At 44.0% G+C, this 26597-nt stretch overlaps 1 protein-coding gene across 3 annotated transcripts in view; it reads left to right on the top strand.

Moving 5' to 3' along the window:
* The window catches only part of Tenm2 (teneurin transmembrane protein 2), a 935438-nt gene that overhangs the window by 642943 nt on the left and 265898 nt on the right, over window positions 1–26597 (top strand). The gene's annotated exons all lie outside the window — the stretch shown is intronic.

Below are 26597 nucleotides of genomic sequence, written 5' to 3'. Positions count from 1 at the left end.
TGGCCCACTTTACTCCCTCCTGTACACACTAACAGCTTGATGGCTCTGGGGCAAACAGGGATGTGGAGAAAACAAACAGCGGAACAGGGAGGCACTTGTGTTAGGAAGGAAGAATCTGGAAATTATCCCTGGGTCTGGCTTTGTTTTTGTTTCTCTGCGTTCTTTCCTTCACCCACTTTCACTCCTGGTCTTCTAAAAAAAAACCACACATTCCTCGAGAGGCTCAAATAGGACCCTGGGGACACAGTGTGGTAGACAAGCCAGCAATGGACAGTGAAGGCCATGAGTAGATTTGTCTGATGCCGTAGAGCCTTGCGACTCCATCCCCACACGCCTTGGTTCTCCCGTTGTCTGCTTATCTGAAAGGGCCACAGAGCCATCCATTTGTACGGATGCTTCTGAAAATGCTCATGTCGGTTTTAATCACTCTGGGTTTGAAGAGGAGAAATAATCCGCAGTGTTTCTGGAAATGGCTAGTGGATTTTCTAGCCACAGCTGGAAGCAATTTAGAAAGCGGTACCATTTGGAGTTGGTTGCGTATCCGCGACTTCTTTAAAGTTTAAAACAGTGAGATCCTGAGCATTGGCGTATGGTTCGTGCTCGCTAATGTACTTACACTCACCTCTAATTTCCTCTGAGGACATGGTCTTTATCTGTGCCTACAACCCTAATTCTAAAGCTTGAAAGATGTCAAGGCAGTAAAAATCGTATGGATGGATTATACAAAACAGATAATTACTAACATCCCCACTAAGGCAACAATCTCCCAAGAGCCGTGCCAGAAGCTACTGGTCAACCGAGCTAGATGAGATTTTCTGGTTTGCCTCCTTGTGTTCAGGAAGCACTCAGGAGTTTGTTCTCACTCCCTTTTTGGGTTAGTAGATGATTATACATGAAAAAGGGGTTTCTGAGTAGAGCGAGATAAGAGAAAAGAGGGACGAGGCTGTATGACTTCCAGTTGCTCTTGGAATGAAGCCCTTATTCTGCATTTCGTGTGTATATGAACATGTAGTTTCTATGTATATTAATACATTCAAACATTATCTCAGTGGAACCAGGAAGTGATCCAGTGAGGTCTAAGCAGATGATTATTATTGCAGTATAGATAAAAGGGACATTCCTGCAATAGGTCTCTGATGTCGCAGAGATGATAAGTTATGAGGAAACCTGCCTGGAACCCTCAAGATCCCCACACAGTAAGGGAGGTAGATACCTGTTTAGGTGAACAACCTGTATCTTTTGCATTAAATTGTCCCAAATAACAGGGCCAGACCCTGCTACTTGAAAGTAGTCTCCCCTGGGTCATAAGAACATATATGGATGCATGTGTTTATACACAGATGTACACGCACGTAAAACATTCAGACACATAAAATGATAAGATATGCATATTTCAAAAGGATGCATATAAATATATCTCCCAGCTTCTGATGAAATCGGTTAACTTCCTGGGAGGCTTGTCTTGAAGAACCACTTCTAAGAAAATGTCCTCCTGCTGAGCATGTGGTTGAAAGGACCCACAAAAGCAGTGGGTCACTCGCCACTGTCTGGAGGTAATCTCTCTCAGCCCCTGCTCTCTGCTCTCTAGAGTGCTTCTGCAGAGCCCTTCTACAAGTAGCTTTTCTCCAAGGACTGGTCGTCTTCAGTGATGTGCTTGGGAAAGGGGAATCAAAGATGAACTCTGCACATAGACAGGATCTCCAAAGCCTTGAAGTCTATCTGAAAGAAAAGACAAGTGAGAGAAGCGCCTGCCTGTTCTTTGATCAGGGTGTTCAAGATCCGAAAGATTAAGGAATGAGAGTATCTGGCCCAGGACTGGGGCGAGTCCCAGAAATCAAGCCAAATTTCAGCCTTCGCAGATCAGAGCACAGAGGACTTGAATGGACAGTGGAGTTGCACATGAAAACGTTAGCATCAATTCCACCACAGCACTTTTGGAATCTATTTTTTTTTCTGGCATGGGGATGTAGCTCAATGACTGAGGACTAACCTTATATATGTAAAGCTCTGAGTTCAATCCCTGGCTCTGAAATGAAGAACAGCCTGGAGAGATGACTCGGTTGATACAGCGCTTACTGAGGGCCTGAGTTTGAATCCCCTAAGTTCATGTAAAAGCCAGGCACAGTAGCACATAGCTACAGCCTTAGCACTAAGGGTAGGGTATGGAAGGAGGTGGGAGGACCCTTGAAACTCATTGACCAGACAACCTACTTGATGACGAATCCCAGGTCTCAAAAGCTGTGGTAGGGAGCAGTTAAGAAAAATACCCAACATCAACCTCTGGCTTCTACCCATATTTATATGTGCACACACGCACACATATGACATATGCACACACACACACGCACTCACATATGCATACATACATACATACATACATACATACACAGAGAGAGAGAACAATTAAAATTAAGTAAGTAGCATAAATCTGCATAGAATATAATTTCAGCATAACTGTGGTTTCATTAGCTCAGCCTTTATAAAAAGAGAGGAAAGGGAAATTTTCAAAAGCAAAACATCTATTTAAAACAATGTTAATTTTTCTCTCTTGTTATCAGATGGGTATTGAATTCCCAAGAGGAATGTTGGAGACTGGGTAGGTGGTGAATAAAATGTATACATTCTTCTCCAAGCTCTCACACAACATGAAGAAGGGAGAAACACATAAGCAGAAAGTACACTGTATATGCTGATAGACACTGCACCTCTTTAATAATAGATAAGACTCAGTTCATCATGCGATAGAGAAAGGGCCATTAAAGGCATGGTGTTCTGAAGCCTGAGAGTGGGGCAGTCACAAACTGAGAACCCCAAGTGGAAATTTACTAACAGCTTCATGACTTCCCCCTCATTCATTGCATCTTCTGGGAGTGATGTACAAGCTCCTACTCTGGAGGTAACGAACAGGCATCCTGCCATCCCCAGAGATGTTCTGCCAAATCCCAATGTTTCTTTCAAACCAGTGGGGACAGGTCCTTGCCTCTCGGCATTGTGTGTTGATGTCCCCACCAGACTTAAAGAGGCCTGGAAAGTGATCCTTAAACCATCTGATGTTTCTTCAGTTTGTCTTAACAACCTAAAGAATGGGAAATACTAGTTACAGAGTCATAGATTTATAGGACATGGGAAACAGAACTAGGCTAGGGAGATGGCTCAGTCAGCAAAGGGTTTGCTATGCAAGCACAAAGACCTGAGCTCATGAAATAGGCAAACATAACAGCAAGTGCTTGTAATTCTGGCACTGGAGAATGAGAGACAGACAGGCCCCTGGAGCTCAATGACTAACTAATGTAGCCATATTCATGAATTCCAGGTTCAGTGAGAATCTCAAAACATAAGGTAGAAAGTGTGACTGCACACACACACACACACACACACACACACACACACAGCAGTAAGGAGAGCTATTCACACGTAGAGCTGAACACATAGAAATCACATACATTTCTATACACTCTGTATAAATGTTAGTTCCATTAGAGCACAATGCATGTAAATTTCCAGAATCGAAGTCCGTTTACATACGAGCTATAATAGGCAGTTCTACCAACTCGGTCATACCCACAATGCCATAAGCCATAACATGGCCACGAAACGTAAGTACATGATAGAGGACCCCTGTACAAGGAAGCCTGTACAATAAATCACCACCCTCCACCTTCCTCCAGAAAAGAACCAAGTCCTGACTTGCTTCCTGCCTGCCGTCTCCTATCACCTATCTAGTTTTTCTCTGCAGAGAGAGCCAAGGTCAGGAATCTTTCTACTCGGCAGTTTCTTGGGAAGTGTCAGAAGTCAGCTTCTCCTGTCTAAACCAGTAGCAGTATCTCGGTGACAGGATCCAACTTTCCCTCTGTGTTTTGCTGAGACGAGCTCCTCCAAATGTCTGAGTAGCAGGTGACCAAGGAGAATCACTAAGCAGTGCAAAGCTTCCCAGATTCTAAAACTTCGGAAACCCTGACTTTAATCATTCACACCGTCAGGCTATAAACAAGTCTGCACATTGCTTTTCAAGATGGCCATCCATGATTCATTCTAGAACTACTTATGAGAAGACCTACTATGTGCCAGACATTGGGAACTCAAACACACACACACACACAGAGAGAGAGAGAGAGAGAGAGAGAGAGAGAGAGAGAGAGAGATCAAGCCTTGCCTTTGCAGAAATGATAGACAGATGAGGCAGAGCACCAACAAGTGAATAAATAAATAAATATCTCTCCCACAGTGAAAGTGGCCATGAGAGGTACAGAGAAGTCAGACCCATGACAAATGGGCATCAGTAAGGCTTGAAGAGAGTTCTAGGACTAGGGAGATGGGCTTAGTGCATGAAAGCATTAACTGTAAAAGCAAGACAACCTGATCCCCAAAACCCACCAAGCCAAACATCGCCACAAGCATCTGTAATCCCAGCATGTCTGTGGGAAATGGGAAGTGGAGGCAAGAAATCTCCAGAAGCTATTGGGCCAGCCAAACAAACCATCGTACACAACAGTGGAGAAAATTGTGTTCCAAAACAAGGTACATATGCATACAACACACACACACACACACACACACACACACACACACACACACACACGAGGAGAGAAAGAGATGGGAAGGGAGGGGAAGCTCTAGAGTGCGAGAGAAGGGATGCAGGCTAGAAAAATAGGTAAGGACATAGAGAACAGAGCTTTGTTCTATGATAAAGATTTGGGACATTCCCTCCAAAGTGAAATGAAAGGTCACTTGGGCAATTTAAGCAAAAGAATAAAATCAAAAGACGCCCGGACAACAGGTTCAGTTGAGAGGAAAGCATGGCTGTTGAGGGGAAAACTGGTACTTTGCTTAGGGGCCCACAGTGAGTGCTACAGTAGGAGGAAGATTTCCCAAGGGATCTCAGTGGTCAGTGCTTTCTCAGGCGCAGAACTGAGGGCTCCGAGTCAGCTTTCTGACTTAGGAGCTCTGTGCATCATGGCTGTCACTAAATAAGGAACACATTTTGTGATAGAATACAGGAGGTCATGAAATCAAGAGAATCATATACAGATATTAATACTACTGGTCAACCAATTGGAACTTTCAGGAACATAAGAGCATCCATTTGCAAACACCAACTTGGCTGGTATATTTATAGCTCATGGTAACTATCTTTCCCCCACTACACACACACTTTTTTTTTAGAAACTATGTTGAATTTACTCTACAGAATTGTAGAGGTCTTGAATGAGAACTTTTCTTTTTCAGAAATGTCTCCTTGCCACTTAGCTTTATACATATAGCACTCAATCCCGTAAGCCCTTCATGTTCTTATTCGTATTTGAAATTCAGGGAACATTGGAATGAGTGGGGCAGGAAGATCACGAGTCTGAGGTCATCCGGGTTACTTAGAGATACTTTTGGATTGAATGAGTGGGTGGACAATTGCATTAATGAGATCTGAAACTCAGAATACTAAGTTACACATCACCCAGTATCAAATTGCAAAGGTGGGACTTGAACTCGCGTCTACCTGACTCCGATGGCGTGTTCCTAACTGCCGTGATGATTGGAACTAGATAAGGTAGGGAATGGAAACGATACGTATCCTAGTAGAAAACAGAAAATTAACTTATCTCATCCAGGGAGACAGTGAAATCAATGCATTATGAGTGACACAGATTAAAAAATGATCTATGGAGATTATTAGATATGGACTGAGTGGTTGTCGAGATCGGAAGCTGGGCACGATATAAGGAGCTCTTTGCAGCATCTCCAGGTATTAGATTTCTCTATCTCCTAGAAGAGCTGATCAGGGACACCTTCTGTGACGTCACACCTCTTATAAAAAATAGAGTTCTCTTCCTCCCATTGCAGCTGTAAGACCAGCCCCCTCTGATACCCAGGCCCAAGACAACTTTGAATTCTATCTTTGCCTTTACCTAGTGCCTTCCTGCTTGTGACTCCTGGCACTAAGTTAAGTCACTAACTCCCTTTGTCCTTTTTAAGCGAAGGTTCTGCCTCTCCTTTCAGGCCCCCATAATGGCTGCCTGTAGCATGGTGCTGTTGTGTCTCTTCTAATAAAACTCTCGTGAAGGGTAATTTGTTTTGGCTTCCTTTCTACTAAACCACCTAAAATACCTTTATGATTTTGTCAACACCGTAAATCCGTGGCAACTTGGCACAGTGAACTCGAGGCCTCCCCACCCTTGGTGGCCGCACCGTGGGCTGCAGGAAAACTCGGTCCCGGGGGGCTGCTTTATCTCTGTGTGCTGGCTTCACAATTTTCATGCTTTTCATTCCAAACAGAACTTTGGCATATGTGTAGAGACAGGTGTGATGGCTGTTCACTTGGTCAGCCTGTTTGTCCTTTTAGCCAGAAGCCAAGGCAGGAGCTCTGAGAGGTGAACACACAGAGAGCTTTAACAAGCACGTTCAAGAAGTCTTAACCCTGAGATCAGGAAACCTCATACCTTTCTGCCTTCAAGACAAAGTCATCCTGGCCTAATTTGAGTGTTTTGTTAGTAGTGCGTACTTGGGAACTGGGATGCAAGACCTTTTAGTAAATAAGGTTTTCACAGAGAAGCAGACAGATTGTTGAAACATCCCCACCATGCTGAGTCCAAAGACTATTCCAAACTTGTTCTCAGATTGATTTTTCTGCCGAAGGATTAATTTTCTGACAGCGTCACTGACATGTTTGATCTGGAGAATATTAAAGCAAGGTAACCTGTTTGCTTCCTCCCTTCCACCTCTTCCTAGTGTTTTCAAGTGAGGTTTAAGAGTAGAATTCATTCCGAGTGAACCAAATGCATTGAAGCGCTTTTCAAATCAATAGGCGGCTTGATTCTCCATACTGCTAAACATTATGCCCCTCTAAATTCTCATCAGAGGCAACATGGAAATTAATGAGACCTCTAGGTTAGCCTTTCAAGCTCAGCCTTATTTTATAGCTTTACCTTGCCTTCTTGACACCATGATCCCGCCTGGCCACCAGAAGCATTTCACGTCGCACTGCACTTTAATTTTGCTGTTTTGTTAGTCTTCCTTGGAAACTGGCAGCTTATTAATCTCAATAACAGAGCTGCTCAATAGGCAAGCTTACCAGCGAGAAGCCAGGCTATGTCTTTCTTGTTTGCCCCACCTTCAGAGATAGAAGCAAGGGAGCTGGTTCTTGGATGGAGGTGAGACTGGGGGTGGGGGTGGGGGAGGGAGCGGAGGGAGAGCCAGTTGCGTTGGGCGGTAGTGGGGGGACGCATCTCAAACCCCACATTGCTTTAACAATCAGCAGGAAAATAAAGAGCACCTCGTCTAATCCACTGCTCTGCAATTTATGGCTTGTGGTGTTAAACACACTCAGACCCATTAATAAGAAAATAAATAACATGTCGTGGCATGCGTGCAAATTACAAGGTGCAGTAAGAACGGCGCAAGCCTTACATCTTACTCGAGACCTCTCTAGCCTACGTTCAGTCGGTATGGCTTGCCAATGTCGAAGGCAGAGGTGTCCAAGGAGAATCCGTCCTCTCACAATTTGGCCCCATTCTTGTAAAATTAAAAAGTGCTGAGCTGATTAAAGTGTTGACGGCTCGAACTTCTCGCTTGCGAGTCACCAGAGTTAAGCCTCCAGGTACAAAGAACATTTTATAAAAATTCATCCCTCCACAGCCCATGCCTTGGGGACCCAATTAAGGACGGAGGCCACCTCGTGGTCGTGCCTTGGAAGAGCAAGACTGTACCGAGTCTGTGTGAAATGTTGAAGATTCTTGGGTTAAGTTCACAGTTTCAAAAAAACCAAAACTCTCTCTCTCTCTCTCTCTCTCTCTCTCTCTCTCTCCTCTCTCTCCTCTCCCTCTCCCTCCTCTCCCTCTCCCCTCCCTCCCTCTCCCTCTCCCCTCCCCTCCCTCCCTCTCCCTCTCCCTCCCTCTCCCTCTCTCTCTGTGCTCTTCCTCTCACTCAGCTAATATCAACTGTCACCCCCTTGGGGCATTTCCTGAAGTCTTCCCCTGGGATGTTTTTATCGGGCTCAGATGGGGGAGAGGCTTATAGAAGTGTGAGTCTCTTTCTAATTCTGACTTCTTGATGATGCTTTTCTCCTCACAGAAGTCAGCTAAGGCATTTGTAGTTCTCCCGGGCAGGGGAAATGGGCTCTGCAATGTTTTTGAGGGTTCCTTTGATTTATTGGCCCTAGCGTTCCTTGCCTTTGTGAGTTGGGATCTTGTGTCCTTAGGAATGTAATCCATCACCAGGTGCAGGCTCATTGTGCCCACCTGGAGCTGCGGACTCTAGTGTATTATATGAGTGTGTGTGTCTAGGAAACTCTCCTCAGGTAACTTCGTTGCCTCCAAGCCCACCCATCAATTTGGAGTTCGTCTCTCAGTCCTATTTGTGAATTGTTCGCTTTTAGAAGGCCAGATAAGAAGGTTCGCCCTTTAACTTGTTAGGTATGTTTAAATCACTTACAGGATTAATTCTAGATCGTAGTAACTAATTCAAGACAGCAAACATCCTCCCCCAAGTTTCTGCCATCAGTACTTTAATCATGTGTGCATAAATATAATTTATTAAATTATTTAAATGATTATCAGAAATCCTGCTAAGTTATTGTAATTTTTTTCATTTCCCATCACCCTAGGTGCTCTTTACTCTGCCTGAAAACATATATTGAGGGACACCCATCAGATGGGTCATTAAGGAAAGCACCCACCATCCCCAACTCAGTCAGACAAAAGGAAAAACATAAAGGTTCCTAAGATTGAGACAGTGCAATGTGGATGTAGTATTCTGGGTACTCTGGTCCTCAGAGTAAGAGTCTCCCTTCTCAGTGTGCCCCCAAGCAGGGTGCCAAAGGCACCAAGTTCAACCTCCCAGCTTCTCCATCAAGGTCCTTGTGAGGAGAAAGTGGACCTGCTAGAAAACTTCCTGATTCCAAAATCACTGGATGCCCTTTGGGCTCTTTTTTCCTGGCAGACTGCTGTCAGAAATGTGTTATTTGTGCCAAGCATTGGCTTGGGTGCTTCACATCAGTTGCCTGAGACAAAAACCCACGGGGCAGATGTTCCTGTCTCCTGTCAGCATATCAGGCAAATGCAATGTAAGGTGTTAAGTTGGAAAAAAGAGACAAGGTCCTTAGCAGACGTGGACTCAAGTACTTACACTTGGACATTAGGCATCTGTCTCAGCCTGGCTTTTCTGTGTTTCTGAACATAGTTCTTAGAGGACCCCTGCTTAGCTGGCACCGTTACAGGCCCTGTGAGCTACATGCTCATAGCCTAGAAAACTCATTGGAAAGAAGCTCTTCTTCCTAGACTTGTGTTTTGTTTTGTCTCTTTATGACAAGGTCTCACTCTGTAGACTAAACTGGCCTGGAACTCAGTTTCCAGAGTACAGCAACTACAACACAGGTCACTTCCACTATCCCTAGGTCCTACTAGCTATTTCCAATTTTTAAGTCCACTCTCTTGATGGAGGCCCGTGAAACCCAGCTGGGATCATACCCAGCACTACTGACCTATCCATCTCCCAGACTTAGAGAGCAGAACACACCGATTGGCTGGGCAGAATCACATGCCCACACGGAGCCTGATTTGGAAAGGATATCACATAACCCAAAGCCAAACCTCATACCAGTAAGAGGATGTAAAAGAGAAAGTGGCCAACGAAAACTCCAGATCAACCCCAATGGAAGTCAGTGCTAATTCGCTCACTACCAACAATCCTCCCTTATAGCCTAGGTGTAATTATTTTCTTCTCTGGGTAGACAGTAGAGTGGCCAGGGTAGGAGGTAGAGGAATTTCAGGGCACCGAATTGTCTTGCTTGCCTGGGCACAGAAGGAGGTTTGCAACTGAATTCAATGAAAAAGAAAGAGTCAGTTCCACTGGCTGACTCTCTCCCACCCATTTCTGATTCATCACCCTCTCTGGTTCACTTCTCAAACGTCCCGTGACTTTACCTTTCAGTTCACTGTGGCTACTTAATGCATTTTAACTTTTATTAGTCTCCTGATGTCTCTTTTAAGCTATCATCGTCTTTCTGGCAAAAGTGCTTGGATTCCACATTTTCTAATTAAAACATGCTCACTTATTGTCTTACTAACCAGTGCTCTTTATGAGGGCTCATGATGAGAAAGTTAACTCAAACCATCTTGATACATTTCCCACCTCCTGAAAATGGTAGGAGAAGCGGTGTTACCTATGGGAAGTGGAATTACTTTGACGAATTTGGGGGTTTGCTTCTTAATAAAACCATGAATGAAAACCACCGAGCTCCATGCTTCCCACTCACAATATTCTTGCTAATTTGTTTGATTTGTTTGTGAAAATCTTAAGTGGGATGTCTTGCAGAGGTCAGTCTGCTCCCTAATGGATCATAATAGATGCAACATCGAAATTGTTCGATTTTTAATTAGATAAAAACTCTCATCATAAAATGCAACGTGGCCTAATGTTACCAGTGCTGTTCCTTGGTGCTCGTATCCCTGCAAACTAATTCAGAATTACTGGAAATGATAAGGCTAAACTAGGGGGAAGATAGCAAACACATGTAAACTCTCCATGAATTTCAAGGTAATAGTGTATGTGTTGGTGACATAGGTGGACAAAGAGGTAGGTAGATCCCACTCAGCATGTGCCTGAGTCTCTGTATTGACTTCATTGCTCCCCTTGCATTTAGAAATATAAAAACAATATTAAGATGAGGCCCTCCCTGGGTAAGTCTTCAAAATTATAGTACATAACCCATAGCTAAACATCATACCAGTTAAGAGGATGTAAAAGGGAAAGTGGCCAACGTAAATGCCAGATCAACCCCAATGGAACTCAGTGCTAATTCGCTCACTACCAACAGTCCTCCCTTATAGCCTAGGTGTAATTATTTTCTTCTCTGGGTAGAGAGTAGAGTAGAGTGGACATTCAAAAGAAAAGGTAAAGTTCTTCATCAAGCTAAAGCAGACAGATTATTTCAAACCAAAAAGGGAACTGAGGAGGAGACCGGGAACGAGGTAGGACTGGGGATGGGATTGGAGATGGGATAAGGATGGAGAAGAAGATGGGGATGGAAATAGGATGAAGTTTTGGAAGAACATGAAGATGTGAATGAGGACTGGGATAAGTATAGGAGTGAGGTCGGAGATGAGAATTGATAAAACTATGGATGAATAAGTACATGGATATAGGGATGAAAATGAGTACATGGATATAGGAATGAAGATGAGGACATGGATGTAGAGATTAAATTGAAGATGTGGATGTAGGGATGAAGATGAGGACATGGATGTAGGGATGAAGATGAGGACATGGATGTAGGGATGAAGATGGGGACATGGATGTAGGGATAAAATTGAAGATGTGGATGTAGGGATGAAGCTGAGGACATGGATGTAGGGATGAAGATGAGGACATGGATGTAGGGATGAAGATGAGGACATGGATGTAGGGATGAAGATGAGGACATGGATGTAGGGATGAAGATGAGGACATGGATGTAGGGATGAAGATGAGGACATGGATGTAGGGATGAAGATGAGGACATGGATGTAGGGATGAAGATGAGGACATGGATGTAGGGATGAAGATGAGGACATGGATGTAGGGATGAAGATGAGGACATGGATGTAGGGATGAAGGTGAGGACATGGATGTGGGATGAAGGTGGGGACATGGATGTAGGGGATGAAGATGGGGACATGGATGTGGGGATGAAGATGAGGACATGGATGTAGGGATGAAGATGAGGGACATGGATGTAGGGGATGAAGATGAGGGACATGGATGTAGGGATGAAGATGAGGACATGGATGTAGGGATGAAGATGAGGACATGGATGTAGGGATGAAGGTGAGGACATGGATGTAGGGATGAAGATGAGGACATGGATGTAGGGATGAAGATGAGGACATGGATGTAGGGATGAAGGTGAGGACATGGATGTAGGAATGAAGGACATGGATATAAGGATGAAGATGAGGACATGGATGTAGGAATGAAGGACATGGATGTAGGGATGAAGATGAGAACATGGATGTAGGGATGAAGATGAGGACATGGATATAGGGATGAAGATGAGGACATGGATGTCGGAATGAAGGACATGGATATAAGGATGAAGATGAGGACATAGATGTAGATAAGATGGAGATGGAGATAAAAATAGAGCTCTCCCCCAAACCCCTCGCTATTTCCTTCAGTATTGTGGACTTAGGCTCCTATTTATCAAACAAATTTCTTTACTACTTCCATTGCAAAAGAAAGGTCATGAATTTAAGGAAAGAAAGAAAGCACGGCCACAACAAATTTTCAGTTATTTTATTACAAAATGTAGATATTCTTTTGGTAAAAAAAAATATTCAATTATTGGAAAGATGGGAAGTGCATAGAAAGTAATCTCAGCTTCTCAATTTCTATTTCCAAGAAAATACCACTTGAAGGTTTATTATTTCAAGCTTCCAAAGATGTTTATGAATGTCTAAGCATATATTTTAATAGAAATGGAACCATATACATTCCACTTAGTAAGTTTCATTTTAACTTAATGAGATATTGTGGAAATCTTTTCAGGTAATTTCATGTAGACCTACTTCATTCCCTTTTTTAAGGTCTCTGTAATATCCCAGAATGCCATAATTTATTTAACCAATATCTTCTTGATGGACACGTAGATTGCTTTCAGATTTGTGCTATGACAAACAGAACTGCAGTGAAGAGCTGTGTGTATGCACCTTTCTTTGCATACTTATATGATTATGTTCAAAAGTTAAATTCCAGGAAGTGAAATTGCTAGATCAAAGGGTATGTATAATATGCATTTTGAAGTTCGATAGACTGTGCCAAATTGTACCCATCTCAATTCAGATGTTACGATCTCTCTTTAATGACCCGCATTTCTCTGATGGGCTTAGAATAAGAATCCCCAAATTTATGGAGTTAAGAAAGGAAGGAGAGAATTTTGTGATTTTATTCTGAAGGAATACATCCTTCGCTCTCTCTCTCTCTCTCTCTCTCTCTCTCTCTCTCTCTCTCTCTCTTTCTGTGTGTGTGTGTGTGTGTGTGTGTGTGTGTGTGTGTGTCAGGGGTGGGGTTAGAGAGACAAATTGAACCCAGAGCCTCCTACTTGTTAGGCAAACTCTTTATCATACACCCAGCCCATGACCCACCTCCTTACTTGTCACGCAAAGCATCCTAGAAGCCAGGTCTGACTTGTGGTCCTTACTTAGCACTAACCCTTTACTGTGTCACCATGTGACTGGGAATCTGCACATCTCCTGCTTGCCACCTCCTGCTCTCTCATTGTATAATTCAACAGTATTTTAAATTTGCCTCCTCTCCTCATCTGCCATGCCTCTATCTACTTGGTGGGGATGTTATAAGACTACCTAAAAGAGCTGACTTAGTCAAGTTTCTGCAACTGCAAGCGAAATTCCTAGTAGGGCAGTATGATTTTCTTTTCAAGCCATTGCAGGAGAGCATGTGATGAAGGGCTTGAGAATCCAGCAGAAGAAGATGCCCCCTTTGTGTGATAAGGATGTGAGGGCTCAGCTGATAAAATGTCCTCGGGCCCAACTTACATAGTTATTTTGTCTAAAAACTCTGCTTTTATGCTAATAAGGATTTTTTTTCTACCTACCATTGATAATCTCATTACCCGGCATGAGCATGAGATGTTAGCTTAAGTCAGCCCAACATTTTGGAGGTCTGTGACTGACCAGGCATAATAAAGAATGCTAGGAGTCATATGAAAAACTACAACTAGTGGGAAAAGGTAAGAGCAGGGTCATCTGTACTGAAATGGAGTGGTGTCCCTAGATGTCATTTTAGAAGGCTCTGTAGTAACAGGCGCATACAGGTAGTTTCGTGGGGGGAAGCCTGGCTGCCAAGATTAGTGTCCTGCTTTCCATTTAATTGGAGAGTGAGAGTCTCCCTACCTAACGGGCATCTCCACAGAAGAGACAGCACTTGGGTAGGATGGACCAAGTCTTAGGAGACAGTGATACAGAGACTTCATGACCACATTGGAGGCTCAGACACACTCTGCAGGGAAAGGGAACTGGTGTGTTGCACCCAGATTTGCCGTGCCAAGAACGAGTTTGATTGATCTAGGAAGGAAACAAGGGATAGAAATGTTGACGCTAACCGGGAATCCCATTTTTGACAAAGGCGGGCAGGAGGAAGGCGTGAAGAAGAGGGAGGAAGGGGGAAGGAAACACTGAGGGCAAGTGAAAAAAAAAAAAGCAAGCAGCGTTTGAAGGACGCAGAGCGTGGGATTCGTGAGCAATTATCTCCACAATAGCAATGGCTAACAATTATTCTGAGGGTCTACTCAATGTCAAGCACGTGCTAAGCTCCATTTAATCCTCTCAATACCTCTAAATATTTGCGCTTGAGGAGACGAAGATATAACACTAACAAAGTCTACACAGGTTATGAGCAGAGTCGCCAGGCTCTGAACCCCATACGTTGATGACGGTTAGCCAGTAGACGCCGCCTCGTTAGACTCCCCTAGTCAGCGGGTGCAGGGCAGGCCTGCTGCCAACCTGTTCCCTCCCCCCTTTCCCAGACCTTCACCTTGCTACCATGAAAGGCAGACCTTGTTCTTCGCGTAACTGCTTAACGCTCTTGTATAGCAAAACCTAAGAGTTAGGAAGAGCCCCGGTTCAAGCGGGCTTTGAGGCTTCAGTCGAGGTAGCACCCCCTCGACATACACCAGACTCGCCTTTAAGTTTTCCTTAATTCTGCCGGTTGCAAAGGAAATGCCTGTAGGCAGGCACCTGCCTCTCAGTCTAACGTCCCACCTTCCTGTCAGGCGGCTTTCAGTTCACCGTGCCTCGGCATGTCCACCCGCATCTTCGTCAAGATTTGCAAGGGGGCGCTGACAAGGTTTTCAGGTCCTTAAGGCAAACGCGCATGACAGTCTTCCTTGACACTTGAACTTTTTTAAGGAAGCCTCACCCCAGCACCGTAGGAGACCCAGCACTGAAGAAACCAGGTTCTTTCCAAGAAGCCCTATTTCACAGCCACTTGCTCTGTGGGGAGGACGCCGCAGGATCCAGCTGAGACCATCTAAAGCCCCAGAGTTGTATTTTCATCCCCATGCTAAATGTTGGTTGCCTTATTAAAGGGCACTATTTTTTTTCCCCTCGACAAGCGCAGTGTATGGATCTGTTTGACGCATTGTCAGCAAGTATGAAGCTGGCCTACAAACACACTTAAATGGCACACTTCTAACCAGCGCTAATTTCTGAGTCTCTAACAGATGTATGCAGGCAGGCAGATGTGTCACAGGGGTTGCTGTAAAACTTAATTAATATCCCTGAAGAGCTCTTCTATCATTTCATGAAGAGTGCTACATACGAGGAAAACATTACACCTATGGATGCTGCGCATATAACGAAATGCGGGTAAATACGCTGATAGGTTTTTCTTCCATTTTCTTATGCCTCGAAGGGTCCGATGCAAATCCTAATGGAAAAATAAATTGTGTTAAAGACAACCATTTTTTTTTTTTTTAATGTTGGAATTTTAAGCCTAGAGAGTAGCATTGCCCTACCTGGAGTGCTAGAACACTGTCCGCATAGGCGCAGGAAGCCAATCTTTAATTCATAAAAGTGAGTAGCGGGTTTTTTTTTTACTTTTTTTTCATTTTCTTTCGCTTCTGCCAGCCCTGCATCTGGGATTGGTAGCTGGGGGTCGTTGGAATAGTTCAAGATGGAAAGGACTTGCCACGGCCCAGACAGGAAACCATGAGCTTGTTTCCCAGCAGTCATGTAAAAAGCCGTGGTGTTATGTCCTTGTAATCCTGGTGCTGGGAGGCAGAGAGATGACTCTCTGGTGCTCACTGGCCAGTGAGCCTAATCCAGCCTAATCCAGGAGCCCACATCCCAGTGAGAGACCCTGTCTTATAAAAACAAGATGGACCGCTCCTGAGGAACAACATCTGAAGTTGACCTCTGGGCTCCACACCGGTGATCCTACACATGAGTACACACGTGTACACTTGCACATGCACACACACCCACACCCACATATACACATACACCACTTCAACCAATTGTCCTAGTCCATTTGTAATGCTATAACAGAATATTTGAGATTCGTTAGCTTATAATGAATGGAAATGTATCGGCTTACCGTAATGGCTCCGGAGGCTGGGAATTTAAGAATGAGGAGCTAACATTTGGCATGTAGCTTCTTGGCTGCATGATCTCATGCCTGTAGTGCAGAGAGAGGAAAGAGAAGGAGAAATGAACACAAATACCCACTAGCCTTGAACAATCCACATCCAAGATAAGAAACAGCTCTTGCCATGGTTGCTCTGTCCATGCAGGTGGAGTCCCCATGGTCCACTCATCTCTCAAGAGTCTTCTCCATATTTACACTGTAATAGTTCCATAAGTTCAGAATCAGTTGGAAGAGGGACAAGCATTCAAACCACAGCAGCAGCTGAACAATATTTCCGATAAATCAATTCTGTTTCTCTTAAAGACTCTTATGAAATGCTCAGCCATTTAACCATTATTCTTACTCTCTTTCCTCTCCTCTCCTCTCCTCTCCTCTCCTCTCCTCTCCTCTCCTCTCCTCTCCTCTCCTCTCCTCCTCCTCTCCTCTTCTCTTCTCTTCTCTTCTCTCCTTCTTTCATTATTTCCTTTTCTTCCCTTTTCACCTTCTCCCCTTCCTTCCTTCCTTCCTTCCTTCCTTTCTCCCTCTCACCCTTCTCTACCCACCCCCAACAAACAGTCCTTGAGTAGCTACAAAAATCTAGAAATAATTGTTCTTGAACTGCGATGGCTTTCTTTGTTTTGTTTGTCTGTTTTGCTGTAAGCAATTTGTTTTCCATTTCTTTCTGATCCTAGTATATTTTAGGAAGCAGACATTTTCATTGTAGGTTTATTTTTCAAATAAGTAATAACACATAACATGTTTTTAAACTAGCGGTGGGGGGGGGGATACAAGGCCAAACCAGGCATTCCAGAACACTCTTTTAAGCCCAGAAATCCACAAGCAAAGGGGAATGGATCTCTGCGAGTCCAGCTGGATCTAGACAGGAAGTCTTAGGTCAATCAGGGCTAAACAGTGAGATCTTCTCTCAAAAGAAGAGGAGGAGGGGGAGGGAAGCAGAAGAGGGGGAGTGGGGAGAAAGGAACAGAGAAAGGAGGGGGGGAGGAAGGAAAGAAAGAAGGAAGGAAAGGAGGAGGGAAGGAAGAAAGAAAGAAAAAACACATGTGGTAATCAGAGTAATGATTAGTACACAGTACTGGGATACTTTGGTTATTAAAATAGTAAAGACTTGTGAAGATCTACAGAACTTCCCTTAACTCTGGAGGTTCCATTGTTTCTCAAATACCAAGGAGCTTTTACTAAAAGCTAGTAACACAGACATATATTCACTGACCAAAATACATCCAATCAGATGAGATTATTAGATCCTCTTTGATCTTATGACAGAAGATTGAGGCTCAGAATATCTACAAACTCTGACTCGGAAGGACCTGGTGATTTCACTGAAATCAGACAGAACCGCTGTGTTATCACAAACTTTGAAAAATCCACGCATACACACGTAGACTTTCATTGGGTCAGGCAATATTGGATTTGATGAGTAAGAACTGTCTATGCCGTAGTTCTCTGAGCATGAGCTAACAATAAGACCCTTATAGAAATGTCACAGATAGAGAGCTTTGCTGGACAGTCACCTCTCCCAGGCTCTCAGTCAAATCTGTCATCTGATATGAGCGCTCGCTGAGTCACATTGAAACATTTTGTAAATTACGATGTTTGTAAAGCAGTATGAAGTATTGAAACGAGCTCAGTAATGACGCCTCTTATTTCGTAATTCATGAAGTTTTGAAAGCAAACTCGGGACACAGATAGGAGTCAAGAAGACTGGGAAAATATCTAGTGCCAACTGCAGTCTTACCTTACTGAGGAGCTCGGTGTTGATTGTCATTTCCTGTATTTAGAAACTAGCTAGAGGTCCCCCTCTAAAAGCTAAAGGCAAACTGATCATTCAACCGAGCAACACTCTCCAGAGATGAATCCCAGAAACACTGAAAGCGGACACACGAGACAATGTTTCCAGGGATGCCCATGGCAGCTTTACACACAATAGCAAATGGTGGAAACAACTCGAATGTCTGTCTGTGGCTGAGTGAAAGAAAGTAATACCTCTACACAAGGGAATAGTGTTTGACCTCCAAAAAGGGATATAGCACTCTTACTTGCTACAATGGGTGTGTTAAAGGCTACAGCTGGGGAGGGGGATGTATTTTAAACCCTTGACCAGGAACATTAGGACAGACACTTAAAGGCCACATTCATTCATTGTGAACGATCAAGAATAGGAAAAGCCTTACAGACAGAGGCCAAACCTGTGGTCCCCAATAGTGAGGTGTGGGAGATCACAGGGAGAGTGGGCTGCCGTTTAATGGACTTCGTGGGCTTGGGGATAGGTGAGTAGTGAAATTTCTTTGGAACTAAGCAGAATTGGCCACCATTCAGCATTGCAAATACACAGTTGCCTTCTGCTGTCCAGGTAAGAGTGGCATGGTTAGTCTTATACTATGTTCACTTCATTTCAGTTCTAAGGCTTTGGGATTCTAAAGGAAAACAGTTTAAGGACCACCATGGACCCTCTAGGTACTAAAAAGATGTACTCACAGGAAAGACAGCAAGACAGTGAGGTTGGGAAATGAGTCTTCTGTTTCAGTCTGTCTGACCTTCCTTCCTTTCTTTACCTTCCGTTGAAAATATTTCTTCATAGACTATATTCTGATGATGGCTTCCCTCTATGCACCTCACTTCCTCCCCACCCCACCTCCGTCCAAGACCACACCCTTTCTGTCTCTCATTAAAGAACAAATGGGCACCTAAGGAGTAATAATAAAATAAGATAAACCAAAAGCAAACACTCAGAATGCAATAAGATTCCTTAAATAGGGCAAAACAAGCAAACGAGGAAAAAAAATCACCCAAGAAAAAGCACAAGGCATGCATATAAACATAGACACGCATGTTTGCACACACGGAAATCCCATATAAACGCAAGACCAGACCAGGAGCCAGAATATCTATGTACAGGATCTATCTGTAAGGTGAAGGAACAAAAGAAGCCCTGGCATTATGAGACAAAAAAGCTCCTCCTTTTCTGTTAACCATATACAGCTGGGCATGGAGCCTACCCTTAAGAACAGTTAGTTTACCCAGTGGAACTCTCTTGGAGAAAAACCAGTATTTCATTTGCAAGTAGTAATCAATGGGAGATAGATAGCTTTTGGGGGGACAGATGGGGACAGATGTCCGCTTCTCCTTTCAGCTCTAGGACCCCATTTCTGCATATTGTCTGGCTGTGGGCTGCTCTAGGTTTTTCTAAGAAGGAGCTAGAGGGGGAAAAAAAGTCTGCTTCCAAACCATGCTCAGGGTAGTATAATCTGGTCTCTACATAGTGATTAACTTGGAGGTTACAATATCAATATACTAGTATATCTGAGCTGTTAAAGCTGGTGTGCACTCCATGTATACACTGTGTTAATATCTGGAAGGCCGTCACCATGGTCTCCTTCAGCATCATGCTAAATGAAGCTCTCCCTCCTCAACAAAATCCTTTAAGTTTCAAAGAGAAAATATATAAAGAAAGGCAGGCAGGGCAGGACTTCTTTTTTCTAGAGGAGAGAGAAGCAAGGGAAATTTACAGGGGCTTCTCTCGGTGGTGAAGGGGGACACTTTCCAGAGTTGAAAGCCACCCCGATTCCATTCTTTTGAAAGCGACTTAGATGAGAAATGTACCATGAGATCTTCTTGTTCACAGAGATACCAAACCTGTGAAGATAAACCGCTCTACAGGTGGGCAGGGACGGAACAGATAAGGAGCAAATGCATTACCATTGCTTCTCACAGACTCCCGTGAAGATTATCTGTGAGTTCCCAGCCACAAAGGAGGAGCTGGACCAGAGATTAGCATACAGGGGTGTGGGAACGTGTACAACCGTTGCATTGCTGTGGAACAAAGAGGGGGTCAGAGCTGGAGAATGCACACCCATCACTAAGTGAAATCGCTAGGAATTAATTTTTAGAAATGCGTTGCCCCATGATTTTCCAACCCATTGGCTGTCCATGATAGACGTGGTCTGCACACTCATGCCTGGCATACCTTAGCAATGACAGAGAAGCTAAAAAAACAGCCGTTTCCGGGGTGGGGGAGAGAAGACAATGAATGATTGGAGGCTGCAGAGGTAGTTGTCAATAAAGTGCTTGCTCTGCAAGCAGGAAGACCGGGGTTCAGTCCTCAGAACCCATGTAAACAAACAACAAGAAAGAAAGAAAGCAATGACAACAAAAATCATGTGTGGCAGCATAATCCTTATAACCTCAGCTAGTTCTAGGCCAGTGAGAGACCCTCCTTGAAGCTAAAGATGAACGGCTGCTCCGCCTCTACAATCAGCACTTCCCTCAGGGGTACGACTCATTTACGATGGCGTCAAACAACTGTGCGACATGTGCTCAGCGATTAACCATTGACTCCATGCGTGTGGCCTTGATATTAGGTTAGATATTTGTTACGGAAAAGGACACACAGTTGGACATGGGGCTCTAAGTCTTCCAAGGAGCAGACTTCCAGGCTCAGAGGTCAGATCTGTGTTCTTTTCCAGCCCTTGCCATGCCTCTGGAATGGAGGTTCCATTTTAGCCTCACTTCGCAGAGGCATCTGAAGCTAGGGAGGAGAGCTGCCTTGCCCAATGTCATGCCACGGACTAGGAGTTTGGAGTCTGGCTGTGCCTGGCTCTAAACAACTCTGTTGTTTGTGTTTTCCTTCTCTAGACGAATGTACCAACTGTGAATTGTAACGGGTATTAGAAAGCAAGAGAGAGAGCAGGCTGGCCTCGATAACTTGACTGAGGCAAAAGTGTAAGGCAGGCTTAGTAACAGGGTGATGAAGGGGTCCAGCCCAAGGTTCTGACTCTGTGTGGTGGTGAAGGGAGAGGCCATCCTGCTCAGTAATTGTATCTACAGGGGTATGTTCTCCCTTCATCCATCCTGGTAACCAGGGAACACTCACATAAGTCTGTTGGAAATGCCTGTCCCTGTATGTCCATTGTATGGTGATCTCAAGGTCAAGTTTGAAGTCAGTCGAAAGTCTTTGTTTTGTCACCTGTGTGTGTGTGTGTGTGTGTGTGTGTGTGTGTGTGTGTGTGTGTGTGTGTGTTTCAGGACTCCCAACTTTTAACTTGAAAAAAAAAAAGTCACCAAAGTATTTAACAACACCTGAGTTGGGAAAAAGAAGACTCATTTCATCTGAAAGACGTAGAGATGAATTTGCTCACAAAACACCGGGTTTCTTTAGTGACCTCCAGAGACCTTACCTGTCACGCTGCATAGCCGATCATTCTAAGAAGGAGAAAATACATTTTACAATGGGGGGGGAAAATGCTACATTATATCACAGTGTGACACAATTTAAATATCAAGAGTTGGGGCTTCTATTTAGAAAACGGAAGGCAATCAATTGAGCTGCTAATTATTCCAGCTGTGAGTATTTTTGTTACAGCTGCAAATTTTGAAGAGCACAAAATAGAGGATTCTCCCATTGTTCATAAAAGGAACTAATACGGAAAGGTCCAGAGATGGGAGACCTTGAAAACCTACTTTTCACTGAATTGGCATCTAATCTGAGGGATCTGTAATAGGAGAAAGACTTTCAATGGCATGGATGGGAATACTGGTTTCTTCTTGCTGTTGCTTTGTTTTTTGTTTTTTGTTTTTTGTTTTTTAAGTCAAGAGCTAGCCATTAAAATCCTTTTCAAGCTTTAATTTTAAAAGCCATAATTTACTTTTCAAGCCAAATATAAATTCCTAAATGGTGGAGACAAGCCCTTTAGCCGTCTCCCCAAATCTCTTTCCTTCCTCGGAAAATCGTTTGGAGGGCTGGATCACACACTGGAGTAATGAGAATTCAGTCTTCGGACAAATAATTTAAATGGTCCCGAATACGCGTGAAAGAACACATAGAGCACAGCTCCTGTCCTTAAGACACTTAATAGTCACATGCATTAACCGTTCACAGGCGGGCAGGCTAATGCCATGTGAATAAACTCTCCCTACATTTAAGATCCCCTGTCAAGGTCATGAAGTAAATAACGAGCATCATGGTCAACCTTCCAGGGAGATGAACCCCCCTCACCTAAGGTCATGTGACAATAAACATGGAGTCTGAATTCAAACACTGCCTGCAGGAGCAGCAAGGTGACAAGTGCCTCTTTCTAAAATAACGAAGTCAGTGGGAAGAGTAAAGACTATTTGTATGGACTAAGAGGGCTGGCCAAATGTCTAGCAACCCGTCTCTCGAGAGTTCACAACTTTGCTCTCTACTTTTAGGGAAGAAACCTGATTTCCCGGTCACGCGGACATTTCATAAAAGACAGAGATCCTTAAGAGATTACCTGTCCAGCTGGCAGTTGTGTCGAACAGCATCCAGCTGCACATTTCCCAGGATCCTTGTCTTTTTCCACCTTAACCTGCACACTTCGTCTCTCCTCCTTTAAGCCACACCTCCCGACTCTTGCCTCTGTCTCCCAAGAACCTACCCATCGCGTGTCTCCTGGACGACCACCACCATCACTCTGCTACTGGAGAATGTAACTAATGGCGCCAGGAAGGAGAGTGGTTATTTAACCTCTCTCCGGCTAAATGTTTTATTATAACTCCTGAAAACCTAATTACAGTAACTTTACATGCTACAGTACACTTTATGGCACGTCTCTTTATTAAACCTACTCCTTTAAAGACAATAAGCCCAGTGCTTCAAAGGGCAGGGCAGACGGGATGAGACTGGGGGAACCTCCTGTCCCATTGCTCACTTGACCTCCCTCACCGAGTCCCCCACCTCTAATCCTGCTGGTTTTCAGACTTTCTCTTCGTGGTAGCTAGATTCCAGCCACCTCCTGGGCGATTTAAAAACATATCTCGGGGCTGTGTATCAATATTCCCATCCGTTTCTCTGACTATCCATGGATTTATTTACAGGGGGCAGGGGGTCAATTTTCTCAGAAGAACAACACTTAACACCAGTCCTGCCTGGTAGCCAGAGCTGCTCTTCAGCGTGTACCGTAACATGGAGACCCTTCACGACTTTTTCGTTGTGGTTCTAGAAGAATGTTTACTGCGGTCCGTTTCGAGCATGCGCAATGGAGGACAGCCCCTCCTCGCCATCGGTTGTCAGGCTGCACTGTTGATGAGATAGCAGGAGACAGAGTGAGAGAGGGAGAGGGAAGCTGGGAAAAGAAAAAAGCCTGACCTTTGGAGTTGCTGCAGCAGGATTATTTGTGTAATGCATTTCTGTTTCGAAGCCCTGCTGGGCTTTCCCCCTGGGAATAAAGCCAAACCAACAGGAGACTAGGGAACCACCTCTAAGGACCCCACTGGGTTGTTGCCTGCTGGAAAATAGTGCTTGGTGTTAAAGGATTTTATGTATTTAATTGTCTCTTGCTTGAGGTTAATGACAAAGTTTACTTGTGATAAATGGGGGGAGGGGGGAGACGGACTGTAAAGAAGTCCCTTGTTGGAGCGGCAAATCAGCAGCCTCCAGTTCTGGAAGCTTCCACTGTAGATTAGTCAAGCACTCTGTGGATCAGAGAAGTTAAAATAAAGAGTCACAGCTTTCTAAATTGGCCGACTCCTCCCGCATGGATGCTACGGCTAGGTCTTTTTCATTCGTTAGACTTCATTTTGAAGTCTCTCACAGTAGTTTAGTCGGAAAATATAAAATAAATAAATAAATAAAATAAAAGCGTGTGCCATTAATGTCCTAAGCCGACTGGATGCAGAAGCCTGGTCCAGCTCGGATTCCTCTTCAAATGCACAGCTTTGCTGTCACGTGAAGTGCATGGGAGGATGGCTGGTAGTGATGTTCTCTCCGCTCTTATTAAATGGCTTTGTTTTCACATGAAGAAAAGTGATGACATTTACCCAAAAGATAGATTGTTTAGAGTGAAGCAATGACAACTGTATTCCGCAGATGTCGCTGAGCCACAGAATCCAGAGCTGAGCTACAGAGTGAGGGGCGGGTCCCTTCTAGCCTTCTTGACCCATACCAAACCCCCCACCCGTGTCCCTCGTGTCCCTCGGGATAAGTGTTAGAATCCAAGCCCTGGTCCTCACATCTCTAGGAGGGAAAGAAGCACCAGAGCTCCACTTTGACTCTTTTGTAACACATCAAAGGCTGGTTTCTGCCACCCCTTGAAGTGTTAGCAAACTCCCAAGGACAGCACTTTGGGGGCCCCTCATTTGCCTTGCCTTTCCAAGGCACAAGTGGCCAATTCTGAGAGCAATTGAGTTGTGCTTGAAAAATGTCAAGTGCATTTGGAAACTACACATTTTTGCTGACGCCTGGAGTCCTGAGCGGAGCTATTTCCATGACCAACCGCTGGGAAGAAGTTCAGCTGGGGCATCAGAAATGATTCCCCACCACACACTGAGCAGGCCCCTCAGGGGGAAAAGCTGTCTTAATAGCCGGGTCAGGGAGAAATCAGGAGTCTCTAAGTCTTCGGGGGCCTCCCCACAACCATGTGACTGCACTATTCCCTTGTGGCTCTAGTTTCTTGTTATTGTATTTTACTCATTTTTTATTTTGTTTTCACTCATCGAAATTTTTCAACTTAAAAAAAAAAACCAAAAAAAAAGACAGTTAAACAAAAAGTTTAAGAACAGCCAATGAAACGATAGGCAGCTGATACCTTGGTGCCAAGGGGCCAGTATCAGTCTTTATGCAGAATCATTTAGAAGTTGAGACTCTGTAACACTTTACCCAACAGCCATCTGCAGACAATAGACCTACTCACCGTCTAGGTCAGTTGGACGGAGTCGGAAGTTGTAAAGAAGATTAGAATTTCTTAATCATTAATGTGTTTTGAAGTCATGTAAGACACACAGCCAGGACATTCCTCCAGCCAGGGCGAGCCCAGGAATTCGTACATTTTTAACAGAGAACTCAAATGATGCTAACTCGGGTATTGGGAAAAGAGAAGCTGAAGAGCATCTCTTTCTAGATGGTTTACCTTTTCGTTTTGTTAAGTGGCTTAGGTTAGCATACAAAGTAACGAGTGTTTTCACAACCCCCCACCCTTTTTTAAAATCAACATGGGGTAGTAGGTTCCTTTAAAGATTTGTATCACCAGGATGTGGATATATTTTAAGAAGAGCAACATTTTACATACTTTTGGTATTTTTATTTAGTTATTTTTGAACGCCAGAAATGGAAAGGGAGTTCCATTTAGCCACACATGGATTCCATTTAGCGGTAATCATCACACACAACATAGTACCAGCGAACAGCCTAGAATACACAGTCTCCAGGGATAATTCAGAACCCAGAGTTTGTGGGTCCTGTTTTGGGTGGGATACTGGGTCTTGACTAAGGAAATATACATGTTCACCTAGCACATAGGCAAACATGTAAATCTATCCTAAAACCAGGTATCCGAGATTGCTGAAGGAGCCTCACTTTTAAAATGTAAAATGTTCACAATACTTTGCTTGTAACATACATTATTTCGACCTTGAGAAATATCATAGGCCATTCATCGAACAAAACCTTGTGTAACCACTGTGGTCCAGGCTATACGCTAGATGACAGGTCGTAGAATTAAATAAATCTGATATAAATACCTTCTTAGTTTTCTCTTTGTAGCAATATAGTTCTGATGGTGGATACGGACAGTAAAAAAATGCTCAGGCACGTACATGTATGTGCATGTAATAGAGAAAACAAGGGTGGCTGTAACAGTGAGAGGCTAGTAGAGAAAGACTGAGACTTGGGAAAGATCTGTGAGAAAGTGGTGTTAAAGCAGAAAGCCAAACAACATGAAGGAAGGCCTAGGCAAGTATTCCTAGGACTATAAAGATACGGAAAGATCACTGGGGGTTGTTGGTCACCAACAGAGCTCAATAAGAGGCTACCTGAAGGAATTGAGGTGTAGGGTGATAGAAAAGGGTACCTAACATACTCCTCTGCTTCCCTCACGCAAGCACATATATGCATATACTACACACACACACACACACACACACACACACACACCCATCTTTATCTCTGTCTCTCTGTGTGTGTCTCTATGTCTCTCTGTCTCTGTGTGTCTATTTCTGTGTCTATCTCTGTCTATTTCTGTCTCTCTCTATGACTCTCTGTCTCTGTCTCTCTCTGTCTCTCTCTCTGTCTCTCTCTGTCTCTGTCTCTCTCTGTCTCTCTCTCTCTCACACACACACACACACACACTACCATCTTTGTCTCTGTGTCTCTGTGTCTCTCTGTCTCTGTGTGTCTGTTTCTGGGTCTATTTCTGTCTCTATCTCTCTATCTCTCTGACTCTGTCTCTGTCTCTGTCTCTCTGTCTCTGTCTCTCTGACTCTGTCTCTCTCTCACACGCACACAGACACACACACACACACACACACACACACACACACACACACGTAGGTGCTTTGCATCCCATCTCCAAAAGACAGCAGCATGAGCAGTACTATTACAGGGCTGGAGAAGTATCTTGGTGGTTGAGAGCACTGGCTGCTCTTCCAGAGGTTTCAGGTTTGATTCTCAGCACCCATGTGGCAGTCCATAACCATCTGTAACTCCAGTTCCAGGGGATCTGACACCCTCTTCT

This window comes from Rattus rattus, chromosome 9 (assembly GCF_011064425.1).
Source record: "Rattus rattus isolate New Zealand chromosome 9, Rrattus_CSIRO_v1, whole genome shotgun sequence".
NCBI classification, from domain to species: Eukaryota; Metazoa; Chordata; class Mammalia; order Rodentia; family Muridae; genus Rattus; species Rattus rattus.
This window is presented reverse-complemented; position numbering and strand designations above follow the sequence as displayed.